The sequence below is a fragment of the Bubalus bubalis genome, chromosome 24, assembly GCF_019923935.1.
Source record: "Bubalus bubalis isolate 160015118507 breed Murrah chromosome 24, NDDB_SH_1, whole genome shotgun sequence".
Classification (NCBI taxonomy): Eukaryota; Metazoa; Chordata; class Mammalia; order Artiodactyla; family Bovidae; genus Bubalus; species Bubalus bubalis.
In genome coordinates, this window is record NC_059180.1 from 30,151,039 (window position 1) to 30,178,214 (window position 27,176).

Here is a 27,176-nt window from a genome sequence, read left to right on the forward strand (position 1 = left end):
ACACATACACACACATATGCACACACGTGCACACACACACGTGTGTGTGCATGTGCATATGTGTGTGTATATATGTATATGCACATGTGTGTGTGTGTGTGTGTGTGTGTGTATATATATATATACCCAACCTAGGACTGATGTTGAAGCTGAAGCTCCAATACTTTGGCCACTTGATGTGAAGAGCTGACTAATTTGAAAAGACCCTGATTCTGGGAAAGATTGAGGGCAGAAAGAGAAGGGGATGACAGAATGAGATGGTTGGATGGCATCACTGACTCCATGGACATGAGTTTGGGTAAACTCTGGGGGTTGATCATGGACAGGGAGGCCTGGCATGCCATGGTTCATGGGGTCCCAGAGAGTCAGACACGACTGAGCAACTGAACTGAACTGAACTGATCCCCAACCTTGGCTGGGTATACATAAACTATGTAAATATATGTACATTAACTACTACTTCCCAGCTGGCTCAGACATTAAAGAACCTGCCTGCAATGCAGGAGACCCAGGTTCGATCCCTGGGTCAGAAGATCTCCTACAAACAGAAATTGAAACCCACTCCAGTATTCTTGCCTGGGAAATACCATGGACAGAGGAGGCTAGTGGGCTACAGTCCATGGGACCACAAAAGAGTCAGACACAACTCAATGACTAAACAATAATAACAGTGCATATGTATGTGTGTGTGTGTGTGTGTATCTGAATCACTTTGCTGTACAGTATAAATTAACACAACATTGTAAATCAGCTATATTTCAACCAAAAAAAAAAAAGAGGGGTAAAAAAGAAATACATCATAGAATGTAAAACCAGTATCCTGGTTTTCTTATTGCTTTTAGTCACCCAGGGGGAGCTACAGCAAAGACAGAAGGCTTATTGCCTATAGGGTTGGGTTTTACCAGGCAAATGCGGTATATAGAGAGAAAAGGAGTCAAGTATATCCAAGATAGTGGGCCTTTGGGAGCAGATAATTGCAAGTGATGGGCCATGAAATTAGGATAAGAATGGGCGTGAAGAGAGGCTTAGGAATATGGGGAACTTGGTGTCAATGGCTTAGGGTCATCGTGAAGTTAAAGAATGATCCTATGAGAGTTAGCTGCCTTCAGGCTGGAAGAAGAGGAGTTTGCACTCACAAAGAAGGGAGATGGCATTTGCGATGCTTGTAAATGGGGCAGCGTTCAGTGATCATGAGTCCTAAGATGTGACCCTGATGTGGCAACTGAGGTATACAGGAAGTGAAATAATAGATTGATTATTACACCTGATTAGATTGATGTTTAGGAAGATGAACATTATGGAAGGGACAAGATCTTTCTGCTATGATAGACAGGATCCTTCTTCGTTACTTTTAGTATTTCATCTCCTGGAAGGAGTTTTTGCACTTGACGAGGTTACTAATGAACTCAAATTAAGACCTGTGGTGGGAAAGAGTGTTGCCAGTGGAAATGTGGATACAGACGTTAGGGAGGGCATTTTAAGGACTGAAGGTAGGATCCCGCCAGCACTAGACATAACCAAAGTGCTGCTCTCCGGTTAGGCTGGGTCACCTGCTGAGCCAGAATATAAATAGCAGCCGATAATGACAACCATGGTCTGTTGATGACAAGCCTGTGCTGTGTAGCCTCTTTTATTAAAATCAAAAATTTTATTGGAGTATGGTTGACATGCAGAGTTGTGTTAATTTCCACTGCACAGCAAAGTGATTTGGGTATACATGTATAAACATTCTTTTTTGTATATTCTTTTCCATTATGGTTTATCAAGGATATTGATTATAGTTTTCTGTGCTATACAGTGGGACCTTGCTGTTTACCCATTCTATATACAAAAACTTCTATTTGTTAACCTTAACCTCTCACTTCATGCCTCATGTGTATCCTCCTTTTGAATCACCCTGGAAGAGGAAATCTCTTGGGAGTTTCTCAATTTCCATCTTCTTATGGCAGCATAAAGGGTCTTATTGGGTTGTAGATAAAAGAACTCCACTCACATAAGATTGAACAAAGCATAGGCATTCAATGAAAGGATGGTTAGGGCCTCTCACCGAATCTTTAAAAATGTGAAGAAAAGAACACTTCAAGGAGAGTGATGGTGAGAACCAGGACAAATCTCAAATCTCAGCAGCTACAGTATATAGACTTTCTCCCTGTAGCTCTATTCATTCCTGGCAAGGAGATCAAACCAGTCAGTCCTAAAGGAAATCAATCCTCAATATTCATTGGAAGGACTGATGCTGAAGCTGAAGTTCCAATACTTTGGCGATCTGATGTTAAGATCTGACTCACTGGAAAAGACCCTGATGCTGGGAAAGATTGAAGGCAGGAGGAGAAGAGGATGAGATGGTTGGATGGCATCACTGACTCGATGTACATGAGTTTAAGCAAGCTCTGAGAGTTGGTGAAGGACAGGGAAGCCTGGCTTGCTGCAGTCCATGGGATCACAAAGAGCTGGACGCGACTGAGCAACTGAACTGAACTTATTCATTCATTCAGCAATCATTTATTGAGCATCTGTTATGGACAAAGCATTGTGCCAGACACTAGGGATACAGCAGAGAGCAAAAGTGAAGATGACTTCATCCTAATGGAGCCTGGATTCTGCTGGGAGAGACTGTCATCAATCAGATAATCACGCATATACATGTGAAACCACAACTGTGGCTTGTATTAGGATGAAAAGGCACTCGGGGCAATGAAAGCCCACAGGACATAAGCCTGACCCAGTTGGGGAGGTGAGGGAAGATTTCCTTGTGAAAGTAACTACAGAAATGATATAGGAAAGATGAGGAGAGCAGAAGGACTGGTGTTCCAGGCAGAGGGAACAGCATCGGCAAAGACCCTTTAGGAAGAGGACCCATGGTAAGCACAGGGCCAGTGCACTAACAAGAAAGATGACACGTTGTGAGGTGAGGCCCTGGAGGTCCGTGGTGTCTCGGGTCAGACTAAACAGGTCCTTGTTCCAAGAGCAAAGGGGAGCTACAGATGTGTTCGAAGCAGGAAGGAAGTGATTGATTTTCAGAAAAATCACTCTTGCCGAATTGTGATATCAGGTTTGGAGGACCTCATCTTCCAGTTCCCACCTCTGCAGAGAGTGAATCTGATTGGATCAGGGGTCCAACTCCAGTCTAGTCATGTAACAAGGAGAGGGTCACATGGCTGGCAAGGACCCACTTGCAGGGAAGTTTTCAGAAAAGATGTATTAGACATGCATGTGGGCTTCACTGGTGGCTCAGACATTAAAGAATCTGCCTGCAATGTGGGAGACCTGGGTTCGATCCCTGGGTTGGGAAGATCCCCTGTGGTAGGGAATGGCTACCCACTCCAGTATCCTTGTCTGAAAAAATCCCATGGACAGAGGAGCCTGAAAAGCTACAGTCCATGGGGTTGCAAAGAGTTGGACCCAACTGAACAACTAACACTTTCACTTTCAGACGTGCCTGTGTGTTCAGTTGCTGAGTCATGTCTAACTTTTTGCAACCCCATGGAGTGTAGCCCGCCAGGCTCCTCTGTCTATGGGAGTTTTCAGGCAAGAATACTGGTGTGGTTTGCCATTCCTTTCTGCAGGAGATCTTCCCATCCCAGGGATCCAACCTGTGTCTCCTGCATTGGCAAGCGGATTCTTTACTGCTGAGCCACCAGGGAAGCCCCAGAATCCCCCAGATAACTGTGACATCCATTCCCATGACACCATCACTTTCCATGAATGAAGACCCCATGATTAACACTTCCCCCTAAATGTTTCCAGTCTCCTTCAGAGCAGGCAGCTTCTGGGGAGGGATGAGGGCAAGAGATTTAGGGAAAGACATTTGGCCAAAACATTTGTGTGCCTGTACACAAATGGCTGAATCACTCCTACTTCCTCCTCTGCAAAGTCAGAGATCATCACAAGAGCCAATGTTTCCTAAGCTGGTACACCATGATCTCATTATAGTGTCATTTTAATCCCAAGGGGCAGAAATTACAATCTCTATTCTATAAAAGTAGAAATGAAGGTTGAGTGTATTTTAAAGCAGGGATAACTTCAAAGTCTATATACTCTTCATCATTTTCCTCCCTAAATCTCCTAACCCTCTACATCAAATGAGAAATTATTATCATTATTTTTCTTAATAGCAATAATAGCAGGGTTCAATTAATTGTACTGTTACTGTGGATGGTTTAGATGTATAGTACATCATGTTACAGGCATGGTTCTAAGCACTGCTGTGTTTGGAATTATTCATTTAACCCTCATAACAATCTATGGGATAAAATAGTATTATTACCTTTACTTTGCATGTGTGTGTGCTAAGTCACTTTAGTCATGTCCGACTGTGCGACCCTGTGGACTGTAGCTCTCCAGGCTCCTCTGTCCATGGGATTCTTTAGGCAAGAATACTGGAGTGGGTTGCCATGCTCTCCTCCAAGGGATCTTCCCGACCCAGGGATTGGACCCGCGTCTCTTATGTCTCCTGCATTGGCAGGCAGGTTCTTTAACACTAGCGCTACTTAGAAAGTCCACCTTCACTTCAGACACTCAGTCGTGTCTGACTCTTTGTGACCCCATGAACTGCAGCATCCCAGGCCTCCCTGTCCATCACCAACTCTGGGAGTTTACTCAAACTCATGTCCATTGAGTCGGTGATGCATAAATAACAGTCATGGGGGTGGGGTGGGATGGATGGGGTTATGTGGTGAGTAGATGCAAACTGGTATATACAAGATGGATAAACAACAAGGCCCTACTGTATAGGACAGTGAACTAAATTCAATATCCTAGGATAATCCGTAAGGGAAAGATACACTAAAGAATGTATATATGACTGAGTCACTTTTCTGTACAGCAGCAATTAACATAACACTGTAAGTCAACTGTACTTCAATTTAAAAAGTTGAGCAACTTAAGAAAAAAAATTTTTTTTTACTTCAACCATCCTGTGTGCCCACTAGGATATTTTGTTTTTAAAATTTAAAACAGTGAAGCATTGCAAGTTGTGATATATAAAAACAAATAAATAAATAGCAGAGACATAATTTGAACCCCAGCTGTTTGACCTCAGAGTCCAGGTGGTCATTCTGTTCTGTTATTCATTTTCTCTCTGTCTCCCTCCCTGCCACCCCCTTCTCTTTAGCTCCCTCATGCTCTCTCTCTCTCTTAACACACACACACACACACACACACACACCAAACAGGAAAAAAAAAACAACCAGGACTATTATTATTCATGAATTATTATCTCAATACTTTTTAAAGAGGAGGCACAAGGGAATATATACTTTGTACAACCACTGTCTTTATACTATTATCATTGCCTCCATTTTACTGATAAGAAAACTGAGGCTCAAAGAGATGGACTTCCCCAATAGTTCAAGCGGTAAAGAATCTGCCTGCCAGTGAAGGAGATACATGAGACATCGGTTCAATCCTGGGTTGGAAAGATCCCCTGGAGAAGGGAATGGCTACCCACTCCAGTATTCTTGCTTGGAAAATTCCATGGTCACAAACAGTTGGACACGACTGAGCTCACATGCCATTTTACTGATAAGGGAACTGAGGCTCATTCAAGATAACACAGATTGTAGCTGACAGCATCAAGATTCAAATTCAGGTCTATTTTACTCCAAAGTTCTATTGACATGAGAACAGGAAAACCATTTTCCTATCATTCTCTCTCCACTGCTTCCCTTGAAGCCCTTCTTGAATGAACTTTGGGACCCTTGTGAGAAAATAAAGACCAAAATGATAAAGTGCCTGCTGCTGCTGCTGCTAAGTCGCTTCAGTCGTGTCCGACTCTGTGCGACCCCACAGACGGCAGCCCACCAGGCTCCCCTGTCCCTGGGATTCTCCAGGCAAGAACACTGGAGTGGGTTGCCATTTCCTTCTCCAATGCATGAAAATGAAAAGTAAAAGGGAATTCGCTCAGTCATGTCCAACTCTTCGCGACCCCATGGACTGCAGCCTACCAGCCTCCTCTGTCCATGGGATTTTCCAGGCAAGAGCACTGGAGTGGGGTGCCATCGCCTTCTCTGGATGAAGTGCCTATTAGCCCTTAAATTTTGCCAGTTCCCACTCCACCCATGACTCCCATATACCCAGACCAACATGTGTCTGCATTTTCACACAAAAAAGTCACAACACAGGATTAATCTCCAGTATTTTCTGCTTCAGTTATGATTTCTGGCATAGAAGTGAGTTATTTAGATTGTTAGTAGCTGACAGTGCCCATAAATTGCTAGAGAAGGTTCAGCAGGGTAAAAGCTGAGTCTGTTTTGCTCTCTGCCTTCAGTATATCTCACTCTCTTTCTCTTTCTCTCTCTCTGGTTACAATCTCTCCTTGCAGTTCCGTGTACTGAGTGGCGATGAATTACACATGTACTTTCTGAAGTTAAATGAAAGTTCCCCCACCTATTAAATTGCCAGCTTCCCAAATCTAACATAAATCTAATCCAAATACACTTAGGAAAATATTGTACTGTTTGTTCTTCTATTATTGGGTCTTTTTCTTTATTGTATCATGTATTCAAAGTGCCAAGAGCTTCTGCTTACTATATTTTCACCAGGGGATTACAGACCAGTCGAATGAGTCAGCAGAGTGGCTCAGAGATGTTAGAAATCCACGAAACACAGGCTGAATCATTCCACTCCATCAAGCAGGAGAAAGCTAGTCCACTGCCTTGGAAGTAATAGGTAGAAAGAGATAGGACTTCAGGAGAGGAGTCAAACTTCCAAATAAAAATCCTAAGGCAGAGAAAGCCAGAGCTACTTTCTAAGCCTTTCACTGGCTTACTATTGTCTATGAGTGATGAAATTAAGGGAAGCATCCTAGGTTCTTTGTGATGTAGTTTCTTTCCATCTGTGCGTCTTTCTCTGGCCACACTTTTTTTCCCTACCATTTCAAACTACAGCAGATTCTTGACATGTCATGTTGGACAATCCCATTATCAATTATTTATGCATGACTCTGAGGTCTTTGAATGGATTAAGGTTTTGTTGTTGTTGTTGTCTTAGTTGCAAGTGTCTGCCTGCAATGCAGGAGACCTGGGTTCAATCCCTGGGTTGGGAAGATCCCCTGGAGAAGGAAATGGCAACCCACTCCAGTATTCCTGCCTGGAGAATCCCATGGACAGAGGAGCCTGGTGGGCTACAGTCCATGGGGTCGCAAAGAGTCAGACACGACTGAGCGACTTCACTCAAAAGAAGAATAGAAAGTGAAAGTGAAGTCGCTCAGTCGTGTCCAACTTTTTGTGACCCCATGGACTGTAGCCTCCCCGGCTCCTCCATCCATGGGATTTTCCAGGCAAGAGTACTGGAGTGGGTTGCCGTTTCCTTCTCCAGGGGATCTTCCTGACTCAGGGATTGAACCCGGGTCTCCCGCATTGCAGGTGGATGCTTTACCCTCTAAGCCACCAGGGAACTAAAAGAAGAATAGAAAGAATAACTCAGATTTAAATAAAAGGAAGAAATTGTTAGGCTATGCGACCAGAAGGAGCTTCCTAGGTGGTGCTAGTGGTAAAGAATCCACCTGCAATGCAGGAGATGCAAGAGATGTGGGTTCAGTCCCTGGGTCTGGAAGATCCTCTATAGTAGGAAATGGCAACCCACTCTGGTATTCTGGAAACTTCCATGGACAGAGGGGCCTGGCAGGCTACAGTCCCTAGGGTCACAAACAGTCGGACATGACTACGTGCACACACGTACATGCAACTAGAAGCTCAGTGCTGTCGGATGCTTCAGGTGCGGTTGGATCCAGGAGTTCAAATGCCATCATCCGGACTCAGCTTCCCACCATGTCTCAGTCCTGCTCTCCTTCTCTAAACTGTTGCTGTCATTTTGGATAAGCTTGCTCCCCAAGTCAACAAGAAGGCCCCTGAGAATACATGACTCACAACCCATCCCTTCAACAAAAAGAAAACAAAGACTGTGCTTATTTTTTTTTTCCATACTAGCAGAATATCTTCAAATATTTGCTAAAAATTTGACTCAAGAAAAAAATCAGACTATTACTTATGGATATCCTAGTTGAAAGTATCTTTGGAAAAGCCAGATGATCTAGCAATATTGGGCCTTGGTTGGCAAACGGTAACCATAGTCTGGCTCCTTAGAAGTGCACCCTTGACACAGAGCACATACTCTTCAGTTGATTACCATCCCTCCCACACTCTACTGTCTCCGAAACTCTAGAGCCAGGCATCAATGGTCAGTCTCACCATGCTCTCATTGTTTTTGTTTTAGAAGAAAAATATTTCTCTGTGGCCATGTCTTTAAGAAAAGTGGGTCAATTAATGAACAACTGAGAGACCCTTGTGAGTTTTCATAGACCTGTCCCACTTCAATTATATAGATTGCCTACCTGGCTTTGGAGGGCATGGAAGTGTGAGCCTCCATGGGAAAGACATGCTGCTTGGATGGCATGATGAGGAGGAGTGTAACAGTACTCAGAGAGCCAGGGTCCAGGAGTGGACAGAATGGTACAGATAGAATGGAGCCATTGATGAAAATTCATCCACAGTTTGAATATTTCACTTCCTTCTCACCCCAAACCAAATTCCCTGCCCAACATTTGGTCCACAGCTAAACTGATAGCTCTTGGTGATGGTTCAGGGGCACATACATAGGAAATGCATTCCTCACCTTTCAAGTTGGTCATCCTCTTGGGATGGAGAGAAAGAACTCTCCAACTATTTTAAGAAGGCAATGCTGTGGGTTGCTACATGCTTTCACCAAGGAAGCTTCCTTTCTGGGATTAGAATGATTCACTGCCTGCTTTTTGTCTGGGACCAGCAAAAAAAAAAAAAATTAACATCTTTTATATGAATCTGGGTCCTGGTATACCTAAACAGAGACTTGGGTTCATAATAGGAATCCTCAAGTGTGCATTTATTAAATTATTGATTATTTACTTGGCTCCCTTCGTGATCCAGGATCTTCATTGCCTCTTTATTTGGCATAGAGGCCACTACCATTGACCCCTTTTTAAAATAAGGGACATTATCAATATTATCCCTCTGTGTTTAAGTTGGAGAAAGTTGATTCCGGGAAGATGGGATGGCATGCCTGAACATGCCTGGATGAGTCTGAGCAAAGTAACCTCACAACCCTTCCACTAAGCTCCTGGAAAAGGGGCTCTGATCTGATGAGGCTCTATGCTGGAAGCCCTCCCTTCAGTATTTAACTATAATTAGCGAGAACCATCCATATGGCGACTCTTCTCAGGCCAGATGGGTGGTTGTCAGGTGGCACATGATCTTTGCTTCACTTTGAAGGAGACATGAGTAATCCTGGGGATATTAATCCAGCAAGGGCTATATTTATCTCCGTTTCTTTGGTTGATAACACATCTCTGTTTCTTCTCTAGGCATCTGGGGCGGGGGGGTGGGACACAGGGCACAAGCACCAAGATGACCCTGCCCAGAGCTGATGCCTCCACTCTGGGGTTCCCACCTGATTCCACGGCCCCATCCTCCAGTGACCCCAGACACCCGCGAAGGCTCAGAGCATCAGAACCTGGAGGGATGTCAGAGCCTCAGAGTTTGTCCAGGGAGTTTGACAGACGAGGAGACGGGCTCAGAGAGGGCGTGGGATGGTCCACAGCAAGTTAAGGATAGGACTGGTGTGACAGTCACGTGACCTCTCCCTAGCTTCATGTGGGAGTGACAACCTATTTTGCATGTGTTGAAGCAAAGAATGAAAAACTATATGGTTGCCGTATTTTAAAAGACTACAGTTCCTTTTAAAGGGAACCAGAGCAGGTAGACATTTTCAGCATATATATGGTATAAACGGAACCAGAAAAGCTATCACACTTTAAGGTAGTTCCACAAGCAACCTATTCCATCCATTTCCCTCTTTCTCCCTAATGATGGCTCTGCATCTCATCTCAACTCCGTCATCCTCTCCCTCCCACCTAACTGGTCCTCATTCCCCAGGAGGCTGGGCCACATTCCCCAGGAGGCTGGTCTGATTGGCTCTGCTGATAGTCATCAACTCCTCTGGCCATTCTACTTTGCTTTGTTGGTCATTGGCCAGTCAATGGACGAACTACAGACACCAGATTCAATGCCCCATGGAGTCGGCAGCCTAGCTGAGTAAGGACTGAGGCAGGGGCCATTTTAGCTAGAAGAGGGTGTTGTGCATGGTGAACTTTGGGTTGTAAAAGGTAGGGTCCTTCTTAGGATTTTGTTAATGACTTTATTACTAATATTCTTTGCTGAAATCATAGGTACCTAGAATAGTCATAGAGTCAGAATGTACACTGGTAGATTCCAGGGGCTGGGGGTGAGGGGTACTTAGTGTTTTAATGGGAACCGAGTTTCAGTTTGAGAAGGTGAAAAATTCAGGAGATGGCTGATAGTGAGAGTTGCACAACAATTGAATGTCCTTAGTGCCACTGAAATGTGCAGTTAAATATGGTTAAAATAGTATCTTTTATATTATATGAATTTTACCACAAAAACATTAAAAAATTATAACATACTTTTGAATGCTTCCTGGGAGTTGGTGATGGACAGGGAGGCCTGGTGTGCTGCGATTCATGGGGTTGTAAAGAGTCGGACACGACTGAGCGACTGAACTGAACTGAACTGAACTGACACCAGTTTAAGATTATTTTCTTAATCTTCACACAATCCTATAGGGTACGTATATTCTCATGTTATAGATAAGGAAATGGGGTCCAGAAATTCCATAATTTGCTGAAGGTAATGCTAATGCATCTTTTAAAATCCTGTCTTGACCCAGTTTGGAGGCCCTGGCTAGAGGTTAATTAGTTCTTTTCGAGTGGAAACGTCCACACCCAAGCACCTCCATAATGGGCTCACATTCCAGGCAGATCTGTCCACCCCAAGGACCCTAGACAAGGTAATCTGGGAGAGCAACTATGCCCCAAGGCTGAAATTGTTCAATGAGCCAATCTTACACCTGCTTACTCTGCCTCTCCTTTTCCTTCCTGAAGAAACCACAATAAAGGAGCCTGACTACAGTCTCCCTCTCCCCCTGCCTCGTGGTGGACCAGGTGCCTCCCAGAGTGGCCCTACATGGCATGCTCTTTCTCCCCAGGGAGCTGAGTGTGACAAATCACAAAAGTCTACCAGTTTCTCTCTCTTGATCTGCATCTGGTCACACCATACCTCACCCAAAGTAATATGGTTAAAGGTGACATAACTGGGAAGACGTGAAGCTGCGGGTTGAACCCAAGCAGCCTGGCATGATGAGCCACACACACGATTATGCTGCCCTGTCTCTCATTCACTGCCAAGCACACCCTCCAGGGATGGGGTACCACCAACTTGTTAATCTGTGTTGACTCTGACCTTGGCATAGACACAGTGGCTACAAACAGCTTCAGCCCCGCCTTCCAAGAGTATCTTTTACCTCTATTTCCAGTCTGGGTATCTATTAGTTCCTACCTTGAAGGTCCTTGATAGCAAGTAAAAATTTCAGTCAACATGACCTGGCAAAGTTTGTGGAATCTTTCCTATTTCTTACAGTTCTTATTGCTGTTGTTATTATGCATTTTGTTCATCTTATTATTTTGTATTTTCTGATTGTTGTTGTTATTTTGCAATTTATTGGTAGTCTGGAAAGCCTTTAAGATCTAATATTATGAACTTTAACTGTAATAGAAAAGAAAAAGGAAGAGACTCAAAATGCAGGTAGCACGTATCTGTGACTTTGGGCAAGTTACCTTTCTGAGTCTCATAGTGTCTTCATCTGTAAAATGAGAACAATACTTCCTACCTTACAGAGTTATTGTGAGGGATGAATGAGAAAAGGCCCATGGAAGTGCCTAGGAGAGTCTCTGGAACCTAGTACTTGCTCAGCAAGTATTTCTCTCCTGGCTTGAGTAAGTCCTTAGGCAGCACCAATGTGTCATTTATGTGGGTCTCCGATGTGAGGCACCATTATCCTTCTTTGTCCGGCACTTCCCTATTAGTTCTTTCTCTCTCCAGGGTATCTGAATTAATTATTCCTGGGTCTGATTTCTTTCCCTACTTATGTTTTTTCCCATTTCTGATCTCAACTAGTCCTTTACACCTAAAGCCCTACTCTTCCTCCCCACTATGGCCATCAGATTTTGGGATAAATGACTTGCTACCTCTTTGCTCAAAAAAAGAGAAGACAGTTAAGGTCTTCTGTGTTCTCCTGAGCTATAGATAGCAAATATCTTTCATATAAGCTGGAATCAAGATTGCCGGGAGAAATATCAATAACCTAAGATATGCAGATGATATCACCCTTATGGTAGAAAGCAAAGAAGAACTAAAGAGCCTCTTGATGAAAGTGAAAGAGGAGAGTGAAAAAGGTGGGTTAGGGTGTGGAGAAAAGGGAACCCTCTTACACTGTTGGTGGGAATGCAAACTTGTACAGCCACTATGGAGAACAGTGTGGAGATTCCTTAAAAAACTGGAAATAGACCTGCCTTATCATCCAGCAATCCCACTGCTGGGCATACACACTGAGGAAACCAGAAGGGAAAGAGACACGAGTACCCCAATGTTCATCGCAGCACTGTTTATAATAGCCAGGACATGGAAGCAACCTAGATGTCCATCAGCAGATGAATGGATAAGAAAGCTGTGGTACATATACACAATGGAGTATTATTCAGCCATTAAAAAGAATACATTTGAATCAGTTCTAATGAGGTGGATGAAACTGGAGCCTATTATACAGAGTGAAGTAAGCCAGAAAGAAAAACACCAATACAGTATACTAACGCATATATATGGAATTTAGAAAGATGGTAACAATAACCCTGTGTACGAGACAGCAAAAGAGACACTGATGTATAGAACAGTCTTATGGACTCTGTGGGAGAGGGAGAGGGTGGGAAGATTTGGGAGAATGGCATTGAAACATGTAAAATATCATGTATGAAATGAGTTGCCAGTCCAGGTTCGACGCACGATACTGGATGCTTGGGGCTGGTGCACTGGGACGACCCAGAGGGATAGAATGGGGAGGGAGGAGGGAGGAGGGTTCAGGATGGGGAACACATGTATACCTGTGGTGGATTCATTTTGATATTTGGCAAAACTAATACAGTTATGTAAAGTTTAAAAATAAAATAAAATTTAAAAAAAATAAAAAAATAAAAACCAATAATACACATAAAAAAAAAAAAAAAAAGAAAAAGGTGGGTTAAAACTCAACATTCAGAAAACTAAGTTCATGGCATCTGGTCCCATCAGTTCAGTTCAGTTCAGTTCAGTTACTCAGTTGTGTCCTACTCTTTGTGACCCCATGAACCACAGCATGCCAGGCCTCCCTGTCCATCACCAACTGCCAGAGTCTACCCAAACCCATGTCCATCGAGTCGGTGATGCCATCCAACCATCTCATCCTCTGTCGTTCCCTTCTCCTCCTGCCCTCAATCTTTCCCAGCATCAGGGTCTTCTCCAATGAGTCAGTTCTTCGCATCAGGTGGCCAAAGTATTGAAGTTTCAGCTTCAACATCAGTCCTTCCAGTGAATATTTAGGACTGATTTTCTTTAGGATGGACTGGTTTGATCTCCTTGCAGTCCAAGGATCCTCAGCATCAGGGTCTTTTCAAATGAGTCAGCTCTTCGCATCAGGTGGCCAATGTATTGGTCCCATCACTTCATGGCAAATAGTTGGGGAAACAGTGGAAACAGTGAGAGACTTTATTTTGGGGGGCTCCAAAATCACTGTAGGTGGTGACTGCAGCCATGAAATTAAAAGACGCTTACTCCTTGGGAGAAAAGTTATGAACAACCTAGACAGCATATTACAAAGCAGAGCTATTACTTTGCTGACAAAGGTCCGTCTAGTCAAGGCTATGGTTTTTCCAGTAGTCATGAATGGATGTGAGAGTTGGACTATAAAGAAAGCTGAGCACCAAAGAACTGATGCTTTTAAACTGTGGTGTTGGAGAAGACTCTTGAGAGTCCCTTGGACTGCAAGGAGATCAAACCAGTCCATCCTAAAGAAAATCCGTCCTAAATATTCACTGGAAGGACTGATGTTGAAGCTGAAACTTCAATACTTTGGCCACCTGATGTGAAGAACTGACTCATTGGAGAAGACCCTGATGCTGGGAAAGGTTGAAGGTGGGAGGAGAAAGGGACGACAGAGGATGAGATGGTTGGATGGCATCACTGACTCAATGGACATGAGTTTGAGTAAACTCCAGGAGTTGGTGAAGGACAGGGAGGCCTGGTGTGCTGCGGCCCACGGGAGTCACAAAGAGTCGGACATGACTGAGTGACTGAAATGAACTGAACTGATCGTTCATACTGAAGCCTGACTGTGATTATATGAGAGTGGCTGAGTTCTTAAGGTGCTAAGTCCCTGAACAGATTCTGTGGGAAGGAGTTCCGTGATCGATTGGCCATGTCTGCCTGGGCACAGAGTGGAGAGTGACAACCCATGTTCCATTTTTCCCCTGTGCTTGTGACACTGATTTATTCCTAGAATTGTTGTCACATCATGCTCTTGGTCAGGATGAAGTGATGTTAAGGGCAAGCACCAAATGCAAAAGCCTCCACCACCACTAAACAAACCGTTCAAATGCTTTCACTCCTGGTTTATAGAAAGTCCATCTTCATATGCAAAAATGCACATTGTGCAGATGAAGAAAAGACTCATTGAACCATCTTTCATGAGCAGTTGAGGGATTTAGGCCAATTGGTTCTCTTTCTTTTTCAAATGTTTTTAATGAGCCATGCAATTAGGAAAGAAAATCTGGGGAAACAAAGTGTGATTGTTTCATTCTTTAGGACACAATAGCAATTGCATTATTAATAACTACTTTTTAAGGGGTCCCACAGCTATCTAGCTAGCACTGTAATCAAAACAATTGGTGGTCAGTGCTTAGGAATCCACTCTGCAGTGCAGGGGACACAGGTTCAATCCCTGGTCAGGGAACTAAGATCCCACGTGTCACAGAGCAACTGAGTCTGTGCACCACGATTCAAGAGTCCATGCACTATGACGAAAGATCCTGCATGATGCAATGACAATCCCACATGCCTCAGCTAAGACCTAAGGCCCATGGAAGTGCCTAGGAGAGTCTCTGGAACCTATTACTTGCTCAGCAAGTATTTCTCTCCTGGCTTGAATAAGTCTTTAGGCAGCACCAATGTGCCATCTATGTGGGTCTCCATGCTATGGCTTCTCATTCAACATTACAACAACACTATTTGGTCAATACTATTAGTATATCATTTTATGGGTGAGGAACGTGTCCACGTTCACACTGCAGTTGAGCAGTAGAGCTGGATTTTACCCTGGCTACTGCCAGTAACCAAAATATGAGCTCTTCCCAAAATACCAGGTTTCTGAGCAAGGGTCTGGAAGATGTTGTCTGTCAGGTCAGCCTTCCTGACCTGACTATCCCCTTTCCTCATTTGCTGGTTAATTGACATTTGAGATAGAGACTGTGTGTGTGTGTGTGTCTGCTTCTGCACCCAGCTTGGCTTTCTGCAAAAGATTGAATTTAGAAAATTTGGGCCGAAGAGGCCAAGCAATGAAAGCATGCATTAGCTGGGTCATAGCACAGAGGCCATGAAAGAATTATAAATTGAACCACACCCCCGAACCAGAAAGACCCCGGTGAGTCGATATCCAACTTCTGGTGTGTTTGCTTCCTAGGGCCGCCGTGATAAAGTAGCATGAATTAGGCCACTTAAAACATCACAAATGCATTATGTCACAGTTCTAGAGGCCAAACGTCCAAAATCAAGGTGTAAGCAGAACTATGATCTCTCTGAAAACACTAGGGAGGGAACTGCTCCAGGCCCTTCTTCTAGCTTCTGGTGGCCTCGGGGGCCGCCTTCACTGACAGACACGTCACTCCTGTCTTATGGCCATCTTCTCCCTTTGTGTCTGCTCATTACCTTCCTTCTGTGTGTCAGTTTCTGTGTCCAAATTTCCTCTTTTTTACAAGGACACCAGTCATAGGCCATGGTAGTTTAGGGATCACCTTTATGAGATCTCCCTGGTGGCTCAGCAGTAAAGAACCTGCCTGACAGTGCAGGAGACACAGGTTCAATCCCTGGGTCAGGAAGATCCTATGGAAAAGGAAATGGCAACCCACTCCAGTATTCTTGACTGGAAAAATCCCATGGACATAGGAGCTTGGCGGGCTACTGTCCATGGAGTCTCAAGAGTTCAACATGATTGAAGTGACTAAAGAGCAACAACAATACCCTTAATGATTTCATTTTACCTTGATTACCTCTGTGAAGATCTTACCTCCAAGTAAGGTCACATTCTCAGGTACTGAGAGTTAGGACTTCAGTGTATAATAAGGGGTTGGGGGATAAGATGTGGCCCATAACTCTTGGGTCCTCTGTATGGGAATCAGAATTCAGGAATTGTTCTTCCCATGGAAAGAACTAATCCCATGGACAGGGGAGCTTGGTGAGCTATAGCCCATGGAGTTGCAAAGAGTCAGACACAACTGAGAAACTAAGTACAGCACATGGAAAGAACCAAAAGAAGCAGGAAACATTGATCAAATCAAGGATGGGATTCACATAGCCTCTTAGAATACTTAGGACCATAGTATACAGAACTGGAGTAGAATATCCACCTCTAGGAAGGGTGGGCAGGTAACATTTGCTGAGCACCTACTATGTGCCAGGAAACTTTACAATCTGTACCCTATTTAGCTCAGTGAGTAATGGGTAAATAAATATTCATATCCATTCATCGATCTTTCAGAACAAAATCTTGGGCAGGGGATCCTACTGTCTCCATTTTATAGAAGAGAAACACAAAATTCAGAGAAGGGAGAATGCCTCAGTTGGCAGGATTAGATTTCCAGATCAGGAGCAGTGAAATGCTTCTCCCCATGGCCATCAGTCTTGAGGGCTGGTAGTGACCAACACCAGCTCAGACCTCAGACAACTGGGCCAATGACCACCAAGAAGCAGATTCTTCCTCTTAGGAATGGTAAAAACATGAAAAACCCAAGAAAGAGAAAACCAAGCACAGAGTTCATTGACAAGTGCCAACTGTATCCCCAATGAGGAGAGAAAAGGAATTAAATTTCTCCTCTTTTTTTTTTTTCCTTTTTTTTTTTTTTAATTTTATTTTATTTTTAAACTTTACATAACTGTATTAGATTTGCCAAATATCAAAATGAATCCGCCACAGGTTTACATGTGTTCCCCATCCTGAACCCTCCTCCCTCCTCCCTCCCCATTCCATCCCTCTGGGTCGTCCCAGTGCACCAGCCCCAAGCATCCAGTATCGTGCATCGAACCTGGACTGGCAACTCATTTCATACATGATATTTTACATGTTTCAATGCCATTCTCCCAAATCTTCCCACCCTCTCCCTCTCCCACAGAGTCCATAAGACTGTTCTATACATCAGTGTCTCTTTTGCTGTCTCGTACACAGGGTTATTGTTACCATCTTTCTAAATTCCATATATATGCGTTAGTATACTGTATTGGTGTTTTTCTTTCTGGCTTACTTCACTCTGTATAATAGGCTCCAGTTTCATCCACCTCATTAGAACTGATTCAAATGTATTCTTTTTAATGGCTGAATAATACTCCATTGTGTATATGTACCACAGCTTTCTTATCCATTCATCTGCTGATGGACATCTAGGTTGCTTCCATGTCCTGGCTATTATAAACAGTGCTGCGATGAACATTGGGGTACTCGTGTCTCTTTCCCTTCTGGTTTTTTCAGTGTGTATGCCCAGCAGTGGGATTGCTGGATCATAAGGCATGTCTATTTCCAGTTTTTTAAGGAATCTCCACACTGTTCTCCATAGTGGCTGTACTAGTTTGCATTCCCACCAACAGTGTAAGAGGGTTCCCTTTTCTCCACACCCTCTCCAGCATTTATTACTTGTAGACTTTTGGATCGCAGCCATTCTGACTGGCGTGAAATGGTACCTCATAGTGGTTTTGATTTGCATTTCTCTGATAATGAGTGATGCTGAGCATCTTTTCATGTGTTTGTTAGCCATCTGTATGTCTTCTTTGGAGAAATGTCTATTTAGTTCTTTGGCCCATTTTTTGATTGGGTCATTTATTTTTCTGGAGTTGAGCTGTAGGAGTTGCTTGTATATTCTCGAGATTAGTTGTTTGTCAGTTGCTTCATTTGCTATTATCTTCTCCCATTCTGAAGGCTGTCTTTTCACCTTGCTAATAGTTTCCTTTGATGTGCAGAAGCTTTTAAGGTTAATTAGGTCCCATTTGTTTATTTTTGCTTTTATTTCCAATATTCTGGGAGGTGGGTCATAGAGGATCCTGCTGTGATGTATGTCAGAGAGTGTTTTGCCTATGTTCTCCTCTAGGAGTTTTATAGTTTCTGGTCTTACGTTTAGATCTTTAATCCATTTTGAGTTTATTTTTGTGTATGGTGTTAGAAAGTGTTCTAGTTTCATTCTTTTACAAGTGGTTGACCAGAGTTCCCAGCACCACTTGTTAAAGAGATTGTCTTTAATCCATTGTATATTCTTGCCTCCTTTGTCGAAGATAAGGTGTCCATATGTGCGTGGATTTATCTCTGGGCTTTCTATTTTGTTCCATTGATCTATATTTCTGTCTTTGTGCCAGTACCATACTGTCTTGATGACTGTGGCTTTGTAGTAGAGCCTGAAGTCAGGTAGGTTGATTCCTCCCGTTCCATTCTTCTTTCTCAAGATCGCTTTGGCTATTCGAGGTTTTTTGTTTTTCCATACAAATTGTGAAATTATTTGTTCTAACTCTGTGAAGAATGCTGTTGGTAGCTTGATAGGGATTGCATTGAATCTATAGATTGCTTTGGGTAGTATACTCATTTTCACTACATTGATTCTTCCAATCCATGAACATGGTATATTTCTCCATCTGTTAGTGTCCTCTTTGATTTCTTTCACCAGTGTTTTATAGTTTTCTATATATAGGTCTTTAGTTTCTTTAGGTAGATATATTCCTAAGTATTTTATTCTTTCCGTTGCAATGGTGAATGGAATTGTTTCCTTAATTTCTCTTTCTGTTTTCTCATTATTAGTGTATAGGAATGCAAGGGATTTCTGTGTTGATTTTATATCCTGCAACTTTACTATAGTCATTGATTAGTTCTAGTAATTTTCTGGTGGAGTCTTTAGGGTTTTCTATGTAGAGGATCATGTCATCTGCAAACAGTGAGAGCTTTACTTCTTCTTTTCCAATTTGGATTCCTTTTATTTCTTTTTCTGCTCTGATTGCTGTGGCCAAAACTTCCAAAACTATGTTGAATAGTAATGGTGAAAGTGGGCACCCTTGTCTTGTTCCTGACTTTAGAGGAAATGCTTTCAATTTTTCACCATTGAGGATAATGTTTGCTGTGGGTTTGTCATATATAGCTTTGATTATGTTGAGGTATGTTCCTTCTATTCCTGCTTTCTGGAGAGTTTTTATCATAAATGGATGTTGAATTTTGTCAAAGGCTTTCTCTGCATCTATTGAGATAATCATATGGTTTTTATTTTTAAATTTGTTAATGTGGTGTATTACATTGATTGATTTGCGGATATTGAAGAATCCTTGCATCCCTGGGATAAAGCCCACTTGGTCATGGTGTATGATCTTTTTAATGTGTTGTTGGATTCTGATTGCTAGAATTTTGTTAAGGATTTTTGCATCTATGTTCATCAGTGATATTGGCCTGTAGTTTTCTTTTTTTGTGGGATCTTTGTCAGGTTTTGGTATTAGGGTGATGGTGGCCTCATAGAATGAGTTTGGAAGTTTACCATCCTCTGCAATTTTCTGGAAGAGTTTGAGCAGGATAGGTGTTAGCTCTTCTCTAAATTTTTGGTAGAATTCAGCTGTGAAGCCGTCTGGACCTGGGCTTTTGTTTGCTGGAAGATTTTTGATTACAGTTTCAATTTCCGTGCTTGTGATGGGTCTGTTAAGATTTTCTATTTCTTCCTGATCGAGTTTTGGAAAGTTGTACTTTTCTAAGAATTCGTCCATTTCTTCCTCGTTGTCCATTTTATTGGCATATAATTGTTGATAGTAGTCTCTTATGATCCTTTGTATTTCTGTGTTGTCTGTTGTGATCTCTCCATTTTCATTTCTAATTTTATTGATTTGATTTTTCTCCCTTTGTTTCTTGATGAGTCTGGCTAATGGTTTGTCAATTTTATTTATCCTTTCAAAGAACCAGCTTTTGGCTTTGTTGATTTTTGCTATGGTCTCTTTTGTTTCTTTTGCATTTATTTCTGCTCTAATTTTTAAGATTTCTTTCCTTCTACTAACCCTGGGGTTCTTCATTTCTTCCTTTTCTAGTTGCTTTAGGTGTAGAGTTAGGTTATTTATTTGACTTTTTTCTTGTTTCTTCAGGTGTGCCTGTATTGCTATGAACTTTCCCCTTAGGACTGCTTTTACGGTGTCCCACAGGTTTTGGGTTGTTGTGTTTTCATTTTCATTCGTTTCTATGCAAATTTTGATTTCTTTTTTGATTTCTTCTGTGATTTGTTGGTTATTCAGCAGCGTGTTGTTCAGCCTCCATATGTTGGATTTTTTAATAGTTTTTCTCCTGTAATTGAGATCTAATCTTACTGCATTGTGGTCAGAAAAGATGCTTGGAATGATTTCTATTTTTTTGAATTTACCAAGGCTAGCTTTATGGCCCAGGATGTGATCTATCCTGGAGAAGGTTCCATGTGCGCTTGAGAAGAAGGTGAAATTCATTGTTTTGGGATGAAATGTCCTATAGATATCAATTAGGTCTAACTGGTCTATTGTATCGTTTAAAGTTTGTGTTTCCTTGTTAATTTTCTGTTTAGTTGATCTATCCATAGGTGTGAGTGGGGTATTAAAGTCTCCCACTATTATTGTGTTATTGTTAATTTCTCCTTTCATACTTGTTAGCATTTGTCTTACATACTGCGGTGCTCCCGTGTTGGGTGCATATATATTTATAATTGTTATATCTTCTTCTTGGATTGATCCTTTGATCATTATGTAGTGACCATCTTTGTCTCTTTTCACAGTCTTTGTTTTAAAGTCTATTTTATCTGATATGAGTATTGCTACTCCTGCTTTCTTTTGGTCCCTATTCGCATGGAAAATCTTTTTCCAGCCCTTCACTTTCAGTCTGTATGTGTCCCCTGTTTTGAGGTGGGTCTCTTGTAGACAACATATGCAGGGGTCTTGTTTTTGTATCCATTCAGCCAGTCTTTGTCTTTTGGTTGGGGCATTCAACCCATTTACGTTTAAGGTAATTACTGATAAGTATGACCCCGTTGCCATTTACTTTATTGTTTTGGGTTCGAATTTATACACCATTTTTGTGTTACCTGTCTAGAGAATATCCTTTAGTATTTGTTGGAGAGCTGGTTTGGTGGTGCAGAATTCTCTCAGCTTTTGCTTGTCTGAAAAGCTTTTGATTTCTCCTTCATACTTGAATGAGATCCTTGCTGGGTACAATAATCTGGGCTGTAGGTTATTTTCTTTCATCATTTTAAGTATGTCTTGCCATTCCCTCCTGGCTTGAAGAGTTTCTATTGAAAGATCAGCTGTTATCCTTATGGGAATTCCCTTGTGTGTTATTTGTTGTTTTTCCCTTGCTGCTTTTAATATTTGTTCTTTGTGTTTGATCTTTGTTAATTTGATTACTATGTGTCTTGGGGTGTTTCGCCTTGGGTTTATCCTGTTTGGGACTCTCTGGGTTTCTTGGACTTGGGTGATTATTTCCTTCCCCATTTTAGGGAAGTTTTCAACTATTATCTCCTCAAGTATTTTCTCATGGTCTTTCTTTTTGTCTTCTTCTTCTGGGACCCCTATGATTCGAATGTTGTAGCGTTTAATATTGTCCTGGAGGTCTCTGAGATTGTCCTCATTTCTTTTAATTCGTTTTTCTTTTATCCTCTCTGATTCATTTATTTCTACCATTCTATCTTCTAATTCACTAATCCTATCTTCTGCCTCTGTTATTCTACTATTTGTTGCCTCCAGAGTGTTTTTAATTTCACTTATTGCATTATTCATTATATATTGACTCTTTTTTATTTCTTCTAAGTCCTTGTTAAACCTTTCTTGCATCTTCTCAATCCTTGCCTCCAGGCTATTTATCTGTGATTCCATTTTAATTTCAAGATTTTGGATCAATTTCACTATCATTATTCGGAATTCTTTATCAGGTAGATTCCCTATCTCTTCCTCTTTTGTTTGGTTTGGTGGGCATTTATCCTGTTCCTTTATCTGCTGGCTATTCCTCTGTCTCTTCATCTTGTTTAAATTGCTGAGTTTGGGGTGTCCTTTCTGTATTCTGGCAGTTTGTGGAGTTCTCTTTATTGTGGCGTTTCCTCGCTGTGTGTGGGTTTGTACAGGTGGCTTGTCAAGGTTTCCTGGTTAGGGAAGCTTGTGTTGATGTTCTGGTTGATGGAGCTGTATTTCTTCTCTCTGGAGTGTAATGAAATGTTCAGTAATGAGTTATGAGATGTCTATGGTTTTGGGGTGACTTTGGGCAGCCTGTATCTTGAAGCTCAGGGCTGTGTTCCTTTGTTGCTGGAGAATTTGCTTGTTATGTCTTTCCCTGGAACTTGTTGGCCCTTGTGTGGTGCTTGGTTTCAGTGTCGGTATGGAGGCGTTTGATGAGCTCCTGTCAATTAATGTTCCTTGGAGTCAGGAGTTCCCTGGAGTCAGGGATTGGACTTAAGCCTCCTACTTCCAGTTATCTGTCTTACTTTTACAGTAGTTTCAAAACTTCTCCTTCTATACAGCACCACTGATAAAACATCTACGTTAAAGATGAAAAGTTTCTCTACTGTGAGGGTCACTCAGAGAGGTTCACAGCGTTACATGGAGAAGAGAAGAGGGAGGAGGGAGTTAGAGGTGACCCAAATGAGATGAGGTGGAATCAATAGTGGAGAGAGTGGGCTAGCCAGTAGTCACTTCCTTATGTGCACTCCACAACTGGACCACTCAGAGATGTTCACGGAGTTATACAGGGAAGAGAAGAAGGAGGCAGGAGACAGAGGTGGCCAGAAGGATAAAAGGGGGAAATGAAAGGGAGGGAGACAGATCCAGCCAGTAATCAGTTCCTTAAGTGTTCTCCACCGTCTGGAACACACAGAAATTCACAGAGTTGGGTAGAGTAGAGAGGGGTTAGGGAGGAGATACAGGTGACCTGGTGGGGAAAATGGAGAGTCCAAAGGGAGAGAGAGCAGTCAAGCCAGTAATCTCGTACACTAGTGAAAAATGGGTCCTGAAGATTGGGTTCTTAAAGGTACAAAATTGGTAACAAATACATAAAAACAAAAATTAGAAATCTAGAGTAGAGTTTGGAATTTCAAAAATGCGATGTTAATGAAAAGGAGAAGGAAAAGAAAGAGAGAAAAAACGAACAAAGAAAAACAAACAAGGTCGTGAAAGTAATAAAGAAACTACAGGTACAAAATTGATAACTAATACCAAACAGCAAAAATTAAAAATCTAGAGTAGAGTTTGGAATTTCAAAAATACAACGTAAAAAAAAAAAAAAAAAAAAAAAAAGAAGAAGAAGAAGAAGAAAAATAAAGAGAGAAAACAAACAAACCAACAAAAACAATGTCGCAAAAATTATAAAGAAAATACAGGTACAAAATTGATATCAAATACCAAAAAGCATAAATTAAAAATCTTGAGTAGAGTTTGGAATTGCAGATATACGATGTTATATAAAAGAAGAAGAGAAAGAAACAGAGGAAAAAAAAAAGTCACAGCAATTATGAAAAAAACTATAGGTACAAAATTGATAACATATATCAAAAGGCTAAAATTAAAAATCTAGAGTAGAGTTTGGAATTTCAAAAATGCAATGTTAAGAAAAGAAGAAAAAGAAGAAAAAAAAAAAAAAAAAAAACCACGGTCAAAAAATTATAAAATATATATATGAAGTTTGCTGAAGAAGAAGAGAAAAAAAAAAATAGGGTCTTTTTTTTTTTTTTTTTTGCAAAGTAATAGTTATAAAAGTGAAAATTAAAGGACAATAGAGGACTTAAAAAAAATTTTTTTTTTTAATTAAAAAAAAAAGAAAGAAAGAAAGATTGATCGTAAAAATAGTAAAAATATATCTAGGTCTTTCTCTGGTTTTGTTGTGAGTATTGTGGGTTCAGTTCATTTTTGGCAGTTCCTTAGTCCGACTTATATTTCTCAAGATCTATAGGCCCCTTCCTATGTAATCCGTAGTAACCACAGGGTTTTAATCTATGGCCTGTAGCTTCCAAGGCGTTTCCCTCTGTTATAGCTTCTTCTGTTTGCTGGTCTCTTCAGTGTCTGGTTCCCGCCCTGACACAAAGGGGACGGTGGAGGACCCTATTTTTTTTTTTTTTTTTTTAATTTAGGCTCACTTGTTCAGCCGCGCTGTGGGGAGGGAGGGAGGGATGCTGCAAACAGATAACACTGGCGTGCGCTCGAAGTGCCTCGGCCACACTGGGTCTGCCCCCGCTCACGGCGCGTGTAACCTCCCTGCCCACACTGCTTGGGCTCTAGGTTGTTCCGCCGGGAACAATCAGAGGCCGGCCCTGGACTGAGCTCCCAGGTCCAAGCCGCTCAGGTTCAGGCACTCGGGTAGTCCTCAGAGGCGCAGACTCAGTTGGGCCTGCGTTTTGTGTTCTTCCCAGGTCGAGCAGCTCAGGTGATGAGGTGTTTGGCGGGCGCCAATGCTGCGACTTATCGCCTCCCCGCCACTCGGTTATCTGGGTGTAAAACCGGCGCACCTTCTCAGGCAGATATTGACCGTCCAGACCCCCAAGAAGTTTTAGTTAGCAAAGAAGCCTGCTTACAGTTTTATAGATAGTGTCTCTCTGGGGCTGCGATTGCCCCCTTCCGGCTCTGGCTGCCTGTCACCGGAGGGGGAAGGTCTGCAGCCGGCTACCTCTGTTCAGTCCTTTGTTCTGTGCGCGGGCCTGGCGGTGTCTTAGGTTAGGGCTGGCTTTTCGCGTGGTAGATATCCCACAGTCTGGTTTGCTAGCCCAAATTATTTCGCTCAGATAGCGCTCAGGACATTCGGCCCGATTCTTACTCTAAGGGACACAGCCCGTGCCGCACTTCCCTGCCCAGCCCCCGCTTGCTAATGCCGTGTGCAGGCGTCTGCGCTGCTTCTCCGCTGGGGGAGTTCCCGTAGGGCTCACAATCCGCGATTTTTAATTGTTTATTTTTTTTTTTTTCCCCTCCCTTTTATGTTGCCCTCTGTGCTTCCAAAGCTCGGCACAGATTCGGCAGTGAGAGGGTTTCCTGGTGTTTGGAAACTTCTCTCTTTTTAAGACTCCCTTCCCGGGACGGAACTCCGTCCCTCCCTCTTTTGTCTCTTTTTTTGTCTTTTATATTTTTTCCTACCTCCTTTCGAAGAGTTGGGCTGCTTTTCTGGGTGCCTGATGTCCTCTGCCGGCATTCAGAAGTTGTTTTGTGGAATTTACTCGACGTTTAAATGCTCTTTTGATGAATTTGTGGGGGAGAAAGTGTTCTCCCCGTCCTACTCCTCCGCCATCTTGGCTCCTCCCCCCCTAAATTTCTCCTCTTGATGCTCAACTTTGACATTATAAATTTTGAAACTTGGCCTGAAAATCCAAAGATCAACAAACCCTAGTTTTCTCATCCTGAAAACTGGAGACGTGAACTTGGTTGGGGAAATCAAATGGACTGAGATGAGTGTAAAGCACAGAAGCAAAAAGCAAGGGAGAAAGGAAAAGATACACCCAACCGAATCCAGGATTCCAAAGAATAGCAAGGAGAGATAAGAAATCCTTCTTAAATGAACAATGTAAAGATATAAAGGAAAACAATAGAATGAGAAAGACCAGAAATCTCTTCAAGAAAATTGGAGCTATCAAAGGAACATTTCATGCAAGGATGGGCATGATAAAGTACAGAATCAGTAAGGAACTAACAGAAGCAAAAGAGATTGAGAAGAGGTGGCAAGAATAAACAGAAGAACTATACAAAAAAAGGAATTAATGATCCAGATAACCATGATGGTACAGTCACTCACCTAGAGTGAGACATCCTGGAGTATAGAGTCAAGTGGACCTCAGGAAGCATTAATATGAACTAAGTTAGTGGAGGTGATGGAATTCCAGCTGAGCTATTTAAAATCCTCAAAAATGATGCTGTTAATGTGCTGTACTCAATATGTCAGCAAATTTGGAAATTTTAGGAGTGGCCACAGGACTGGAAAAATCAGTTTTCATTTCAGTCCTAAACAAAGGCAATGCCAAAGAATGTTCAAACTACCATATACAGTCACAGTCATTTCATATGCTAGCAAGGTAATGCTCAAAATCCTTCAAGCTAGGCTTCAGCAGTACATGAACTGAGAACTTCTAGATGTACAAGCTGGAGTTGGAAAAGGCAAAAGAAGCAGAGATCAAATTGTCAACATCTGTTGGATCAGAGAGAAAGCAAGGGAATTCCAAAAAAGCATCTCCTTCTGCTTCATTGACTATGTTAAAGCCTTTGACTGTGTGGATCACAACAAACTGTGGAAAATTCTTAAAGAGACGGGGACACCAGACCACCTTACTTGCCTCCTGAGAAACTGGTATTCAGGCCAAGAGGCAACAGTTAGAACGGGACATGGAACAAAAGACTGGTTCAAAATTGGGAAAGGAGTATGTCAAGGTTGTATATTGTCATCCTGCTTGTTTAACTTATATGCAGAGTATATCATGTGTAATGCTGGGCTGGATGAATCACAAGTTGGAATCAAGATTGCCGGGAGAAATATCAACAACTTCAGATATGCAGATGACACCACTTTAATGGCAGAAAGTGAAGAGGAACTAAAGAACCTCTTGATGAGGGTGAAAGAGGAGAGTGAAAAAGCTTCCTTAAAACTCAACAGTCAAAAAACTAATCATGCCATCTGGTCCCATCACTTCATGGCAAATAGAAGGAGAAATAGTGGAGACAGTGACAGATTTTATTTTCTTGGGCTCCAAAATCACTGTGGATGGTGACTGCAGCTATGAAATTAAAAGACACTTGCTCCTTTGAAGGAAAGCTATGACAAATCTAGACAATGTATTAAAAAGCAGAAACATCATTTTGGCAACAAAGGTCTGTCTAGTCAAAGCTATGGTTTTTCCAGTAATCATATACAAATGTGAGAGTTGGCCCATAAAGAAGGCTGAGCACTGAAGAATTGATGTTTTCAAATTATGGTGCCAGAGAAGACTCTTGAGACTCCCTTGGACAGCAAGGAGATCAAACCTATCAATCCTAAAAGAAGTCAACCCTGAATATTCATTGGAAGAACTG

The 27,176-nt window shown here is 42.1% G+C and overlaps 1 long non-coding RNA gene across 3 annotated transcripts in view; it reads left to right on the plus strand.

The window, feature by feature from the left end:
- The window catches only part of LOC123331561, a 113,497-nt gene that overhangs the window by 83,228 nt on the left and 3,093 nt on the right, over positions 1-27,176 (plus strand). The window lies entirely within an intron of this gene.